Raw genomic sequence first — 14,249 nt, 5'->3', positions numbered from 1 at the left:
AAGTCACAAAATATACGTGTGGATTGGTGGTACGCAAGTGATCCCACTTGGCGGCACTGAAGGTGTTTTTTTTAAATAAACAATATGCAGCAAAAGTCACTGAAAATACGTGTGGATTGGTGGTAGCCAAGTGATCCCACTTGGCGGCACTGAAGGTGCCTTTTAATTAACAATATGCAGCAAAAGTCACAGAATATACGTGTGGATTGGTGGTACGCAAGTGATCCCACTTGGCGGCACTGAAGGTGTTTTTTTTAATAAACAATATGCAGCAAAAGTCATTGAAACTACGTGTGGATTGGTGGTAGCAAGTGATCCCACTTGGCGGCACTGAAGGTTGTTTTTTTAATTAACAATATGCAGCAAAAGTCACAAAATATACGTGTGGATTGGTGGTACGCAAGTGATCCCACTTGGCGGCACTGAAGGTGTTTTTTTTAAATAAACAATATGCAGCAAAAGTCACTGAAAATACGTGTGGATTGGTGGTAGCCAAGTGATCCCACTTGGCGGCACTGAAGGTGCTTTTTAATGAACAATATGCAGCAAAAATCACTGAATATACGTGTGGATTGGTGGTACGCAAGTGATCCCACTTGGCGGCACTAAAAGTGTTTTTTTAATAAACAATACTCAGCAAAAGTCAATATATTTGTGGATTGGTGGTACGCAAGTGATCCCACTTGGCGGCACTGAAAGTGAGTTTTTTTTAATAAACAATATGCAGTAAAAGTCACTGAAAATACGTGTGGATTGGTGGTAGCCAAGTGATCCCACTTGGCGGCACTGAAGGTGCTTTTTTAATTAACAATATGCAGCAAAAGTCACAGAATATACGTGTGGATTGGTGGTACGCATGTGATCCCACTTGGCAGCACTGAAAATGTTTTTTTAATTAACAATATGCAGCAAAAGTCACAGAATATACGTGTGGATCGGTGGTACGCAAGTGATTCCACTTGGCGGCACTGAAGGTGTTTTTTTTAATAAACAATATGCAGCAAAAGTCATTGAAACTACGTGTGGATTGGTGGTAGCAAGTGATCCCACTTGGCGGCACTGAAGGTTGTTTTTTTAATTAACCATATGCAGCAAAAGTCACAAAATATACGTGTGGATTGGTGGTACGCAAGTGATCCCACTTGGCGGCACTGAAGGTGTTTTTTTTAATAAACAATATGCAGCAAAAGTCATTGAAACTACGTGTGGATTGGTGGTAGCAAGTGATCCCACTTGGCGGCACTGAAGGTTGTTTTTTTAATTAACAATATGCAGCAAAAGTCACAAAATATACGTGTGGATTGGTGGTACGCAAGTGATCCCACTTGGCGGCACTGAAGGTGTTTTTTTTAAATAAACAATATGCAGCAAAAGTCACTGAAAATACGTGTGGATTGGTGGTAGCCAAGTGATCCCACTTGGCGGCACTGAAGGTGCCTTTTAATTAACAATATGCAGCAAAAGTCACAGAATATACGTGTGGATTGGTGGTACGCAAGTGATCCCACTTGGCGGCACTGAAGGTGTTTTTTTTAATAAACAATATGCAGCAAAAGTCATTGAAACTACGTGTGGATTGGTGGTAGCAAGTGATCCCACTTGGCGGCACTGAAGGTTGTTTTTTTAATTAACAATATGCAGCAAAAGTCACAAAATATACGTGTGGATTGGTGGTACGCAAGTGATCCCACTTGGCGGCACTGAAGGTGTTTTTTTTAAATAAACAATATGCAGCAAAAGTCACTGAAAATACGTGTGGATTGGTGGTAGCCAAGTGATCCCACTTGGCGGCACTGAAGGTGCTTTTTAATGAACAATATGCAGCAAAAATCACTGAATATACGTGTGGATTGGTGGTACGCAAGTGATCCCACTTGGCGGCACTGAAAGTGTTTTTTTAATAAACAATACTCAGCAAAAGTCAATATATTTGTGGATTGGTGGTACGCAAGTGATCCCACTTGGCGGCACTGAAAGTGTTTTTTTAATAAACAATATGCTACAAAAGTCACTGAAAATGAAAATACGTGTGCATTTTTAACAGCCCTGTGGGTGCTGCAGCTGCTGTCAGCGGTGAGGCTGGGGCCCTGTGGCTGGCCTGGCTGGCAGTGAGGCTCTGTGAGTGCTGCTGTCAGCGGTGAGGCTGGGGCCTTGTGGCTGGCCTGGCTGGCAGTGAGGCCCTGTGGGTGCTGCTGTCAGCGGTGAGGCTGGGGCCCTGTGGCTGGCCTGGCTGGCAGTGAGGCCCTGTGGGTGCTGCTGTCAGCCGCGAGGCTGGGGCCCTGTGGCTGGCCTGGCTGGCAGTGAGGCCCTGTGGGTGCTGCTGTCAGCGGTGAGGCTGGGGCCCTGTGGCTGGCCTGGCTAGCAGTGAGGCTCTGTGAGTGCTGCTGTCAGCGGTGAGGCTGGGGCCCTGTGGCTGGCCTGGCTGGCAGTGAGGCCCTGTGGGTGCTGCTGTCAGCGGTGAGGCTCGGGCCTTGTGGCTGGCCTGGCTGGCAGTGAGGCCCTGTGGGTGCTGCTGTCAGCGGTGAGGCTGGGGCACTGTGGCTGGCCTGGCTGGCAGTGAGGCCCTGTGGGTGCTGCTGTCAGCAGTGAGGCTGGGGCCCTGTGGCTAACCTGGCTGGAAGTGAGGCTCTGTGGGTGCTGCTGTCAGCGGTGAGGCTGGGGCCCTGTGGCTGGCCTGGCTGGCAGTGAGGCTCTGTGGGTGCTGCTGTCAGCGGTGAGGCTGGGGCCCTGTGGCTGGCCTGGCTAGCAGTCAGGCTCTGTGGGTGCTGCTGTCAGCGTGAGGCTGGGGCACTGTGGCTGGCCTGGCTGGCAGTGAGGCTCTGTGGGTGCTGCTGTCAGCGGTGAGGCTGGGGCCCTGTGGCTGGCCTGGCTAGCAGTGAGGCTCTGTGGGTGCTGCTGTCAGTGTGAGGCTGGGGCACTGTGGCTGGCCTGGCTAGCAGTGAGGCTCTGTGGGTGCTGCTGTCAGCGGTGAGGCTGGGGCCCTGTGGCTGGCCTGGCTGGCAGTGAGGCCCTGTGGGTGCTGCTGTCAGCGGTGAGGCTGGGGCCCTGTGGCTGGCCTGGCTAGCAGTGAGGCTCTGTGAGTGCTGCTGTCAGCGGTGAGGCTGGGGCCCTGTGGCTGGCCTGGCTGGCAGTGAGGCCCTGTGGGTGCTGCTGTCAGCGGTGAGGCTCGGGCCTTGTGGCTGGCCTGGCTGGCAGTGAGGCCCTGTGGGTGCTGCTGTCAGCGGTGAGGCTGGGGCACTGTGGCTGGCCTGGCTGGCAGTGAGGCCCTGTGGGTGCTGCTGTCAGCAGTGAGGCTGGGGCCCTGTGGCTAACCTGGCTGGAAGTGAGGCTCTGTGGGTGCTGCTGTCAGCGGTGAGGCTGGGGCCCTGTGGCTGGCCTGGCTGGCAGTGAGGCTCTGTGGGTGCTGCTGTCAGCGGTGAGGCTGGGGCCCTGTGGCTGGCCTGGCTAGCAGTCAGGCTCTGTGGGTGCTGCTGTCAGCGTGAGGCTGGGGCACTGTGGCTGGCCTGGCTGGCAGTGAGGCTCTGTGGGTGCTGCTGTCAGCGGTGAGGCTGGGGCCCTGTGGCTGGCCTGGCTAGCAGTGAGGCTCTGTGGGTGCTGCTGTCAGCGTGAGGCTGGGGCACTGTGGCTGGCCTGGCTAGCAGTGAGGCTCTGTGGGTGCTGCTGTCAGCGGTGAGGCTGGGGCCCTGTGGCTGGCCTGGCTGGCAGTGAGGCCCTGTGGGTGCTGCTGTCAGCGTGAGGCTGGGGCACTGTGGCTGGCCTGGCTAGCAGTGAGGCTCTGTGGGTGCTGCTGTCAGCGCTGAGGCTGGAGGCTGGGGCCCTGTGGCTGGCCTGGCTGGCAGTGAGGCCATGTGGGTGCTGCAGTCAGCGCTGAGGCTGGGGCCCTGTGGCTGGCCTGGCTAGCAGTGAGGCCATGTGGGTGCTGCTGTCAGCGGTGAGGCTGGGGCCCTGTGGCTGGATTGGCTGGCAGTGAGGCCCTGTGGGTGCTGCTGTCAGCGATGAGGCTGGGGCCCTGTGGCTGGCCTGGCTGGCAGTGAGGCCCTGTGGGTGCTGCTGTCAGCGGTGAGGCTGGGGCCCTGTACCTGGCCTGGCTAGCAGTGAGGCTCTGTGGGTGCTGCTGTCAGCGTGAGGCTGGGGCACTGTGCCTGGCCTGGCTAGCAGTGAGACTCTGTGGGTGCTGCTGTCAGCAGTGAGGCTGGAGGCTGGGGCCCTGTGGCTGGCACTGGCAGACAGTACGCTACGCTAAACTCCCTACCTACTAGTGTTGGGCGAACACCTAGATGTTCGGGTTCGCGAACGTTCGCCGAACATCGCCGCGATGTTCGGGTGTTCGCGCCGAACTCCGAACATAATGGAAGTCAATGGGGCCCCGAACTTTCGTGCTTTGTAAAGCTTCCTTACATGCTACATACCCCAAATTTGCAGGGTATGTGCACCTTGGGAGAGGAAAAAAAATATTTGAAAAAGAGCTTATAGTTTTTGAGAAAATTGATTGTAAAGTTTCAAAGGAAAAACTGTCTTTTAAATGTGGAAAATGTCATGTTTCTTTGCACAGGTAACATGCTTTTTGTCGCCATGCAGTCATAAATGTAATACAGAGAAGAGGTTCCAGGAAAAGGGACCGGTAACGCTAACCCAGCACAAGCAGCAGAACACGTGATGGAACAGGAGGAGGCGCAGGAGGAGAAGGCCACGCTTTTTGAGACACAGCATCCCAGGCCTTGCATGAGGACAAATAGCGTGCGGATATAGCAATGCTTTTTGCCGCCATGCAGTCATAAATGTAATAAAGATGAGAGGTTCAATAAACAGGTACCGGAAACGCTAACCCAGCAGCAGCAGCACACGTGATGGAACAGGAGGAGGCGCAGGAGGAGAAGGCCACGCGTTTTGAGACACAGCATCCCAGGCCTTGCATGAGGACAAATAGCGTGCGGATATAGCAATGCTTTTTGCCGCCATGCAGTCATAAATGTAATACAGATAAGAGGTTCAATAAACAGGGACCGGAAATGCTAACCCATCACAGATGGTCATTGTTCATGTTACTTGGTTGGGGTCCAGGAGTGTTGCGTAATCGTTTCCAATCCAGGATTGATTCATTTTAATTTGAGTCAGACGGTCTGCATTTTCTGTGGAGAGGCGGATACGCCGATCTGTGACGATGCCTCCGGCAGCACTGAAACAGCGTTCCGACATAACGCTGGCTGCCGGGCAAGCCAGCACCTCTATTGCGTACATTGCCAGTTCGTGCCAGGTGTCTAGCTTCGATACCCAATAGTTGAAGGGTGCAGATGGATTGTTCAACACAGCTACGCCATCTGACATGTAGTCCTTGACCATCTTCTCCAGGCGATCGGTGTTGGAGGTAGATCTGCACGCTTGCTGTTCTGTGGGCTGCTGCTGCATGGGTGTCAGAAAATGTTCCCACTCCAAGGACACTGCCGATACCATTCCCTTTTGGGCACTAGCTGCGGCTTGCGTTGTTTGCTGCCCTCCTGGTCGTTCTGGGTTTGCGGAAGTCAGTCTGTCGGCGTACAACTGGCTAGAGGAGGGGGAGGATGTTCTTCCTCATTTCACTTATCCTTAAAGTACACGCTGACTGGCAGCAGTACAGTGGCAGTACAGAAATGCTATACAGTGGTGGGTGAGCGGTGTACCACTATTCCCAGCAGCGACACAGAGCAAAATGCTATACAGTGGCGGGTGAGCGGTGTACCACTATTCCCAGCAGCGACACAGAGCACAATGCTATACAGTGGCGGGTGAGCGGTGTACTACTGTTCCCAGCAGACACAGAGTGGCAGTAAACACAATGCTATATAGTGTGGCTGAGCGAGCGGTGTACTACTATTCCCAGCAGACACAAAGTGGCAGTAAACACAATGCTATATACTGTGGCTGAGCGAGGTACACAGAGTGGCAATAAACAGAATGCTATATAGTGTGGCTGAGCGAGCGGTGTACTACTATTCCCAGCAGACACAGAACAGTAAACAGAATGCTATATAGTGTGGCTGAGCGAGGTACACAGAGTGGCAGTAAACAGAATGCTATATAGTGTGGCTGAGCGAGCGGTGTACTACTATTCCCAGCAGCGACACAATGACTGGGGGGACCCTGGCTAGCGTGGCTGGAGCGCGAACTACCCTGCCTGCCTACCCAAAGCTAAACCCACAGACAAATGGCGGAGATATGACGTGGTTCGGGTATTTATTTACCCGAACCACGTGCTAGTTCGGCCAATCAGAGCGCGTTCGGGTCCGAACCACGTGACCCGTTCGGCCAATCACAGCGCTAGCCGAAAGTTCGGGGAACGTTCGGCCATGCGCTCTTAGTTCGGCCATATGGCCGAACAGTTTGGCCGAACACCATCAGGTGTTCGGCCGAACTCAAACATCACCCGAACAGGGTGATGTTCTGCAGAACCCGAACAGTGGTGAACACTGTTCGCCCAACACTACTACCTACCCAAAGCTAAACCCCAAAGCAAATGGCGCCGATCACGCGCGTTCGGGTATTTATGCACCCGAACACGTGACCCGCTCGGCCAATCACAACGCGAGATGCGCGTTCGCCCGAACGTACGGCCAAGTTCGGCCAAGGACAAGTTCGAGCCACGTGGCCGAGCATCCATCACAGACACTGAGGTGTTCGGATGGTGTTCGCCGCGAACTTGAACACCACAAAATTTGCCGAATCCCGAACAGTGGCGAACACTTTTCGATCAACACTACTGCCAATCAGCAAAGCACAAAACGTCGGCTGAAAACGCCCCACTATGAATGAGGCCAAACTGTGTATGGCCATCTTAACTTAACTTTAATATTACTATTATGATTATTGGATGCTTAAAACGTTTCATAGATAAGGATAGATAATCCATGAGAAATACCAGAAATTGATAGTATAGGACAGATAAAGAACGCTGGTTCAAGAGAAAAAATTCATGTGAAAAGATAGAGAAGAGGGTCAGTTCACTAATGTTTGGTAAAACTGCCATGCGCAGACAATTCTTGACAATTTTACTGTTGTTGATGATAATTTTACTGCTGTTGCTACCTTAATTAAGTTGCATACACAGTACCACTCCTGTGCATTATTATTTTACTGTATTCTGATAGTACTATTGCATTTCTCTGTGTGTGACATTCCACAGCCCACTGACACCCAGAGCTGTGCATAATCTTATTTTTGCCCTTTAGGGATTAAAACCAGACTTTGCATCAACTCCGTAATTCTTGGTGGGACTTTTGGCATGGATCCCCCTCTGACATGCCACAGTCCAGGTGTTAGTCTGTGAGGGCTCGTTTCCACTGTTGTGGTGCGAAATCGCCTGGATTCCACCGCGGACGAAATCGCGTTTCCGCATGCGGGTTTCCCATCGATTTCGCATGCGATTTCGCATGGCTAAGAAGCAGGCGAATTTAACCATGTCACTGCCTGTGTAAATTTCCATAACATTACATGCGAAATTGCACGCGAAATCGCGGGGAAAACCGCATGACAAAGCCGCATGCGATTTCCCTATTAAAAGCATTGCGAGCGATTCGCCTGCATTCCAGCCGCACGCGAAATCTGACGGCTCTGCCGTGCAGATTTCCCCCGCACACCAAAACGCACCCGCACGACGCACAAGTGGAAACAATCCCATCCACTTGTATTGCCTATGCGAATCCGCATGTGGTGCCTGCATGCGGATTCGCTATAGTGGAAACGAGCCCTGAGACCCCTTGAAAGAACTTTTCCATCACTTTTGTAGCCAAAAACAGTCTTTGTAGGTTTTAAAATTCGTCTGCCCACTGAAGTCTATGGCGGTTCGCCAGATTCGCCTGTTCGCAAACATTTGCAGAAGTTCGCGTTCACCGTTTGCAAACCCAAAATTTGATGTTCACGACATCTCTAAACCTTTCATTCTTTCTGTGGCTCTTACAGGCATTAAGTTAGACAGTGCTGAAAATCAGAAGAAATATTATCTGTGAAATCTGCTACACAGGGTCACAGGCTGTGTTCCCAAAAGTTAGTCCTCAGGCCACCTTATCAATCATTATGATCAGTTTCTGGTACGTAGTCAGCCTGAAACGCAAATACACCATGCATGGAGGATTTTCTGACTGATATTTCATACTCAACAATTTCCCATGGTTCCCTGTATATATTTATGATTGGCCGACTGCTCATGTCTGCAGTGTGACACGTGCAGGACCAATCAATATTTCACAGCAGGCCTGATAAACAACCGAGTTGTTTCTGATAAATATGTGAGTCTGGCAACCAACAATGATATCATATCTCCAGTCCAGCCAGCTTTACTTTGTAGTACATTAAAGAGGAACTATAGTAAAAATGATGAAATGAATACATTTGCTTCTGTTTTTACAATGTTCATGTATGCATTCTTTAGTCAGTGTTCGCCCATTGAAAATATTTCCTCACCCCAATTTACATTCTGACATTTATCACCGGTGGCAACATCTTCAGTCATGTCATGTGATCTAGGCTGTACTACGCTCCACTGCCTGCCTTTACAACTTTGGGTAAGCCTCTCATAATATCTTTCAAGCACTTTACATGCACAGCACTTTACCTGCTGGCAATTCTGGCCTCTTTCATGTTTACATGATCTATATGCTGATGGCATTATGCATGTTTTCACTTGGATTTGATTGTTAAATGGATATTGCACATTGTCTGTTACTTTGCCGTTTATTTATTTAGCATTTTTTGCAGGACCCAGCACGGTCTTTAACCTGGGGCATATATGAATATTATTTTTTTCAATTCTTTCGGCTTGCCCATTGCTGTTATACCGATATTTATATGTGTAATATTATACATGTCTTGGCAGCAGGTTTACTGATAACCTTCAGTCTTTGGGAGCTTTTTACCAGATTTTAATTATGTTTTTACTTGTTGACAGCAATTAACCTCAATAAAACTTGTTTTCATTTTTGGATATAAGAGGAGCATGCTTCTTTTTGCAGCAATATTGGCATCTTCTTGTGGTTTTTTTGTTCTTCTAAAATTGCCTTTATGATCCTATACAAATCTATTACCTTTTGCTCAGTGTTGTAATGTAAAGTATGTCATGTGATCTCTGCGGAATGAACGTTTACTCAAAGTTCTAAAGCCAGTACAAAATATACCTGGTCTCCCAGAATGCTTGGGGAGGGGGGGGGGGGGTGAGGCGCTCAGGCACAATTCCGCATAGCCGATCCGCCCAGGCTCAACATCACTGGGAGGGCAGGGCTACATTCAATATACAACAAAATATTAAGATATTGAATATATAGAAGGTTTTTTTTTTTTTTTTTTAGCTTGTCTTGGCTCCTGTTGCATGCAACAGGAGTCCCGGGTAAGCAAGGCTATTAGCCCCGTGCACGGAAAAGCGTGAGTGCCCTAAAGCACCCCCACAAAACGTGCACGAGTAGCCACGGGCCCCACAATACAGCAGGGCCCTTCCGGTGTTCCCCGAAGGGAACTTATCCCCCTTTGCCATCGGCGCAGGGGGTACTAAGCATCCTCCAACCCGAGAGTCGGAGGACACTGGCGGTATCCTCCAACACCCGAAGGGCTGGAGGACCCTGGACTGCCCTGTGGTTGCCCACAGGGCCTGGGCCACGTGGCCATCCACATGGTCCGTGGCTCCCCCGAGAGGGAGCCAGGTGGGAACCGAAGTCCCCTGGGGACAAGTCCCCGGTGCCAGCAAGCTGGCCCCGACCTTGCGGCCGGAGTGATAAAAATTCCGCACTCTCCCTAGCCAAAAGGCCGGGGAGCTGCCTTAGTTGGCTATGCATATGGGCAGTACAGACCAAAGCACCCTACTTCCGCCTGAGATCTGCCACATCTCAGGTTTTTTCAGGTGCACCTGGAGCGCCACTTTCAGGGGCAGTATGCCTAAGCAAAGCCCTCAGCCATTCAGCCTCGACCATGGTATAGATCCATTCAATCAGCTCCTGGGAATTACGACCAGGAAGGACACCCTGCCACAGTGCCATCCCTCCAGGTCCCCCAAAAATTTCAAGAACAGATACTACACTTGATCTTAGCCAAAATAGAAGTGTTTATGATGCTGAACCCAGGAGCATTACCATAAAAGTTGGTGTCATGAAAAATGTACTGCAGTCTACTATATGTCACTACAGTGCCCCTTTAAAGAGACACTGAAGCGAAAAAAAGAAAATCCTTGCCTGACAGCTCAGATAACAACCTTCAGAACTCAGAGCTCTCTGGGACTTTGAAAGTGGTAGAGCTCAATGGCTGTTTTGCATAGATAACAACTGGAGTCTCTTAACTCTTCCTGTACTGGAAACATCATTAGACTTACGTCTCTGCTCCTAATGTTTTATTTCCGAGCTGTACTACACATACAAATCAACATATCATATTTTTTTTGCTTCAGTGTCTCTTTAAAGTGACACTGAAGTGATAAAAAAAACCTTATGATATAATGAATTGTATGTGTAGTATGGATAATTACTAGAACATTAGTAGCAAAGAAAAGAGTCTCATATTTTTATTTTCGGTTATATAGCATTTTGTTTATAACACTGCATAATTTTCTAATATTTGCAGTTTACAAACTACACTTTGCATTTTAAACTATGAAACAGAGCAGAGCTAATTACCCTTTCAACTTGCAGTAAAATCTTATCTGAAGGTGTTTTTATTGTTTCTTTGTTGTATAAGTGCTTCAGAAAATAGCACTGCTCTCTGACTAAATTAATCAGAGAGCGTAGAGAAGCTCTTTTTCATAGATAAAAAGTGACGTTTCTTAACTCTTCCTGTACTGGAAACAATATGAGACTCATATCTTTGCTACTAATGCTCTATTTCTTAGCTGTCCTACTAGTGTTGGGCGAACACCTGGATGTTCGGGTTCGCGAACGTTCGCCGAACATGGCCGCGATGTTCGGGTGTTCGCGCCGAACTCCGAACATAATGGAAGTCAATGGGGACCCGAACTTTCGTGCTTTGTAAAGCTTCCTTACATGCTACATACCCCAAATTTGCAGGGTATGTGCACCTTGGGAGTGGGTACAAGAGGAAAAAAAAATATTTGAAAAAGAGCTTATAGTTTTTGAGAAAATTGATTGTAAAGTTTCAAAGGAAAAACTGTCTTTTAAATGCGGAAAATGTCATGTTTCTTTGCACACACAGGTAACATGCTTTTTGTCGCCATGCAGTCATAAATGTAATACAGAGAAGAGGTTCCAGGAAAAGGGACCGGTAACGCTAACCCAGCACCAGCAGCAGCACACGTGATGGAACAGGAGGAGGGCGGCGCAGGAGGAGAAGGCCACGCTTTGAGACACAACCCAGGCCTTGCATGAGGACAAGAAGCGTGCGGATAGCAATGCTTTTTGCCGCCATGCAGTCATAAATGTAATACAGATGAGAGGTTCAATAAACAGGGACCGGCAACGCTAACCCAGCAGCAGCAGCAGCACACGTGATGGAACAGGAGGAGGCGCAGGAGGAGAAGGCCACGCTTTGAGACACAACAACCCAGGCCTTGCATGAGGACAAGAAGCGTGCGGATAGCATGCATTTTGCCGCCATGCAGTCATAAATGTAATAAAGATAAGAGGTTCCATAAACAGGGACCGGAAACGCTAACCCAGCAGCAGCAGCACACGTGATGGAACAGGAGGAGGCGCAGGAGGAGAAGGCCACGCTTTCAGACACAACAACCCAGGCCTTGCATGAGGACAAGAAGCGTGCGGATAGCATGCATTTTGCCGCCATGCAGTCATAAATGTAATAAAGATAAGAGGTTCCATAAACAGGGACCGGAAATGCTAACCCAGCAGCAGCAGCACACGTGATGGAACAGGAGGAGGCGCAGGAGGAGAAGGCCACGCCATGGTACCATCCTCAGTGCAGTCTTCAAAGAAAGCCCAGACTTTGGAGCACCTGCCTTGCTGGCGATTTCTGTTTGCGCCTCTTTTGCGTCTCAAAGGAACTTCCACGCTTGTGGTGCCTGAAATTTCGCGCCGCCTACCTTGTGGCACAAGGCGAACTCGTGCAGCAGTGGGTTCTTCAACAGACTCATCTGTGCTGCTACGACGGCGATGTTCTCATTCACATACAAAATCTGGGTCTATGTCCACATTGTCCATACCCTCCTCTTCCATCTCCTCAAACTCGTCATATGTCATTGTGGGGGGCCGCCGCCGTGGAGTAGAGCTCTGCGCAGCTCACTCCAACGTCGTCTTCCAGATCTTCTCGGCCGACCTCCTGCAATTGCAACCCCTCCTGCCCAACTTGCTCTGGGATTTGGGTTTCAAAGTCCTCGGACTCGCCTTGTATTTCAGTGCGCGGTGCATTTCCCACAGTTAATGGTTGTGAATCCGGGCACAACATTTCTGGCTGTTCCTCCATTGACCTTTCAAAGGTGGAAGTTTGTTGGGCTGGGAATAGCTCCTGCGAATACCCCATTGTGTCCTGAGGTAATTCTTCGGCCTGGTTATCTGGCAGTTGTGTGCGTGGTGTAGCTGCCGGTTGTGTCAGCTTTGTGCCCACTGGCTCCTTGTAACTGGCTGAGGACTCGGACCTCGTGCGTGATGTGCTGGTGCTGCTTAACCCACTGCTGGACGCTTGAGAGGTCATCCAAGTAATTATCTGGTCCTGTTCTTTTGGATTTGTGAGGGTTGTTGTCCTGGACAACATGGGCGGTATTGAGTGGGTTTTCTTGGGTGCTCCCCGTGGCCTGTACGTGAACCGTCAGGGGAAACACCTCTTCCCTTGCCCCTCCCTCTTTCACCGGATTTCTTCCTCATTTCACTTATCCTTAAAGTACACGCTGACTGGCAGCAGTACAGTGGCAGTACAGAAATGCTATACAATGGTGGGTGAGCGGGGTACCACTATTGCCAGCAGTGACACAGAGCACAATGCTATACAGTGGCGGGTGAGCGGTGTACACAGAGTGGCAGTAAACACAATGCTATATAGTGTGGCTGAGCGAGCGGTGTACTACTGTTCCAAGCAGACACAGAGTGGCAGTAAACACAATGCTATATATAGTGCTGGGTGAGCGGTGTACACAGAGTGGCAGTAAACACAATGCTATATAGTGTGGCTGAGCGAGCGGTGTACTACTGTTCCCAGCAGACACAGAGTGGCAGTAAACACAATGCTATATATAGTGCTGGGTGAGCGGTGTACACAGAGTGGCAGTAAACACAATGCTATATAGTGTGGCTGAGCGAGCGGTGTACTACTGTTCCCAGCAGCGACACAGAGCACAATGCTATACAGTGGTTTTGAGCGGTGTACACAGAGTGGCAGTAAACACAATGCTATATAGTGTGTACTACTGTTCCCAGCAGTGACACAATGACTGGGGGGGACCCTGGCTAGTCCGGCTGGAGAGAGAACTACCCTGCCTGCCTACCCAAAGCTAAACCCACAGACAAATGGCGGAGAAATTACGTGGTTCGGGTATTTATTTACCCGAACCACGTGACACGTTCGGCCAATCAGAGCGCGTTCGGGTCCGAACCGCGTGACCCGTTCGGCCAATCAGAGCGCGTTCGGGTCCGAACCACGTGACCCGTTCGGCCAATCACAGCGCTAGCCGAACGTTCGGGGAACGTTCGGCCATGCGCTCTTAGTTCGGCCATATGGCCGAACAGTTTGGCCGAACACCATTGGCCGAACAGGGTGATGTTCTGCAGAGCCCGAACAGTGGCGAACACTGTTCGCCCAACACTAAGTCCTACACATACAATACATTATGTCATACGTTTATTTTCACTTCAGATTCTCTTTAACAATTTGAGTTCCTGTACAAAAATAGCACCCATTGTTATTATACATTACCATGAAAATGTATAGTTAATATTTTTCAATTATTCTCATATATGATAAATCCAAAATGTCATTCCTAAGGGGTCATTCACACTACAGAGCGTATACACGAACGCGATTTCGTGTATGCGTTGCTATAGTGTGGCCAACGCACAGAATACACATTGTGGTGCGCTAGTAGCAGCCAACTAATCAGGAGAATGTGTGCGTTGTGCGATTAGATGTTCCCAGAAGCGTTACATCGTATTACATCATAACGCATGGGAACGCACACCTGTAATGTGAATGGTAACATGAAAGTCTATGGACTTTCATGTTGCCATGTAGATCGTAAACTATGTGCGTTGCGTCAAAACTGACAGCACAGCACATAGTGTGAATGAGCCCTTAGGGTAGATCAAATAATTATACACTTTTCTGGCTGATTATCAAAAACG

At 49.6% G+C, this 14,249-nt stretch overlaps 1 protein-coding gene across 1 annotated transcript in view; it reads right to left on the bottom strand.

Moving 5' to 3' along the window:
• Positions 1-14,249, bottom strand: part of LOC137544299 (multidrug and toxin extrusion protein 2-like) — a 204,465-nt gene that overhangs the window by 27,829 nt on the left and 162,387 nt on the right. The gene's annotated exons all lie outside the window — the stretch shown is intronic.

This window comes from Hyperolius riggenbachi, chromosome 2 (assembly GCF_040937935.1).
Source record: "Hyperolius riggenbachi isolate aHypRig1 chromosome 2, aHypRig1.pri, whole genome shotgun sequence".
NCBI lineage: Eukaryota > Metazoa > Chordata > Amphibia > Anura > Hyperoliidae > Hyperolius > Hyperolius riggenbachi.
Note: the sequence above shows the minus strand (reverse complement) of the source record. Positions and strands in the feature narration are given on the sequence as shown.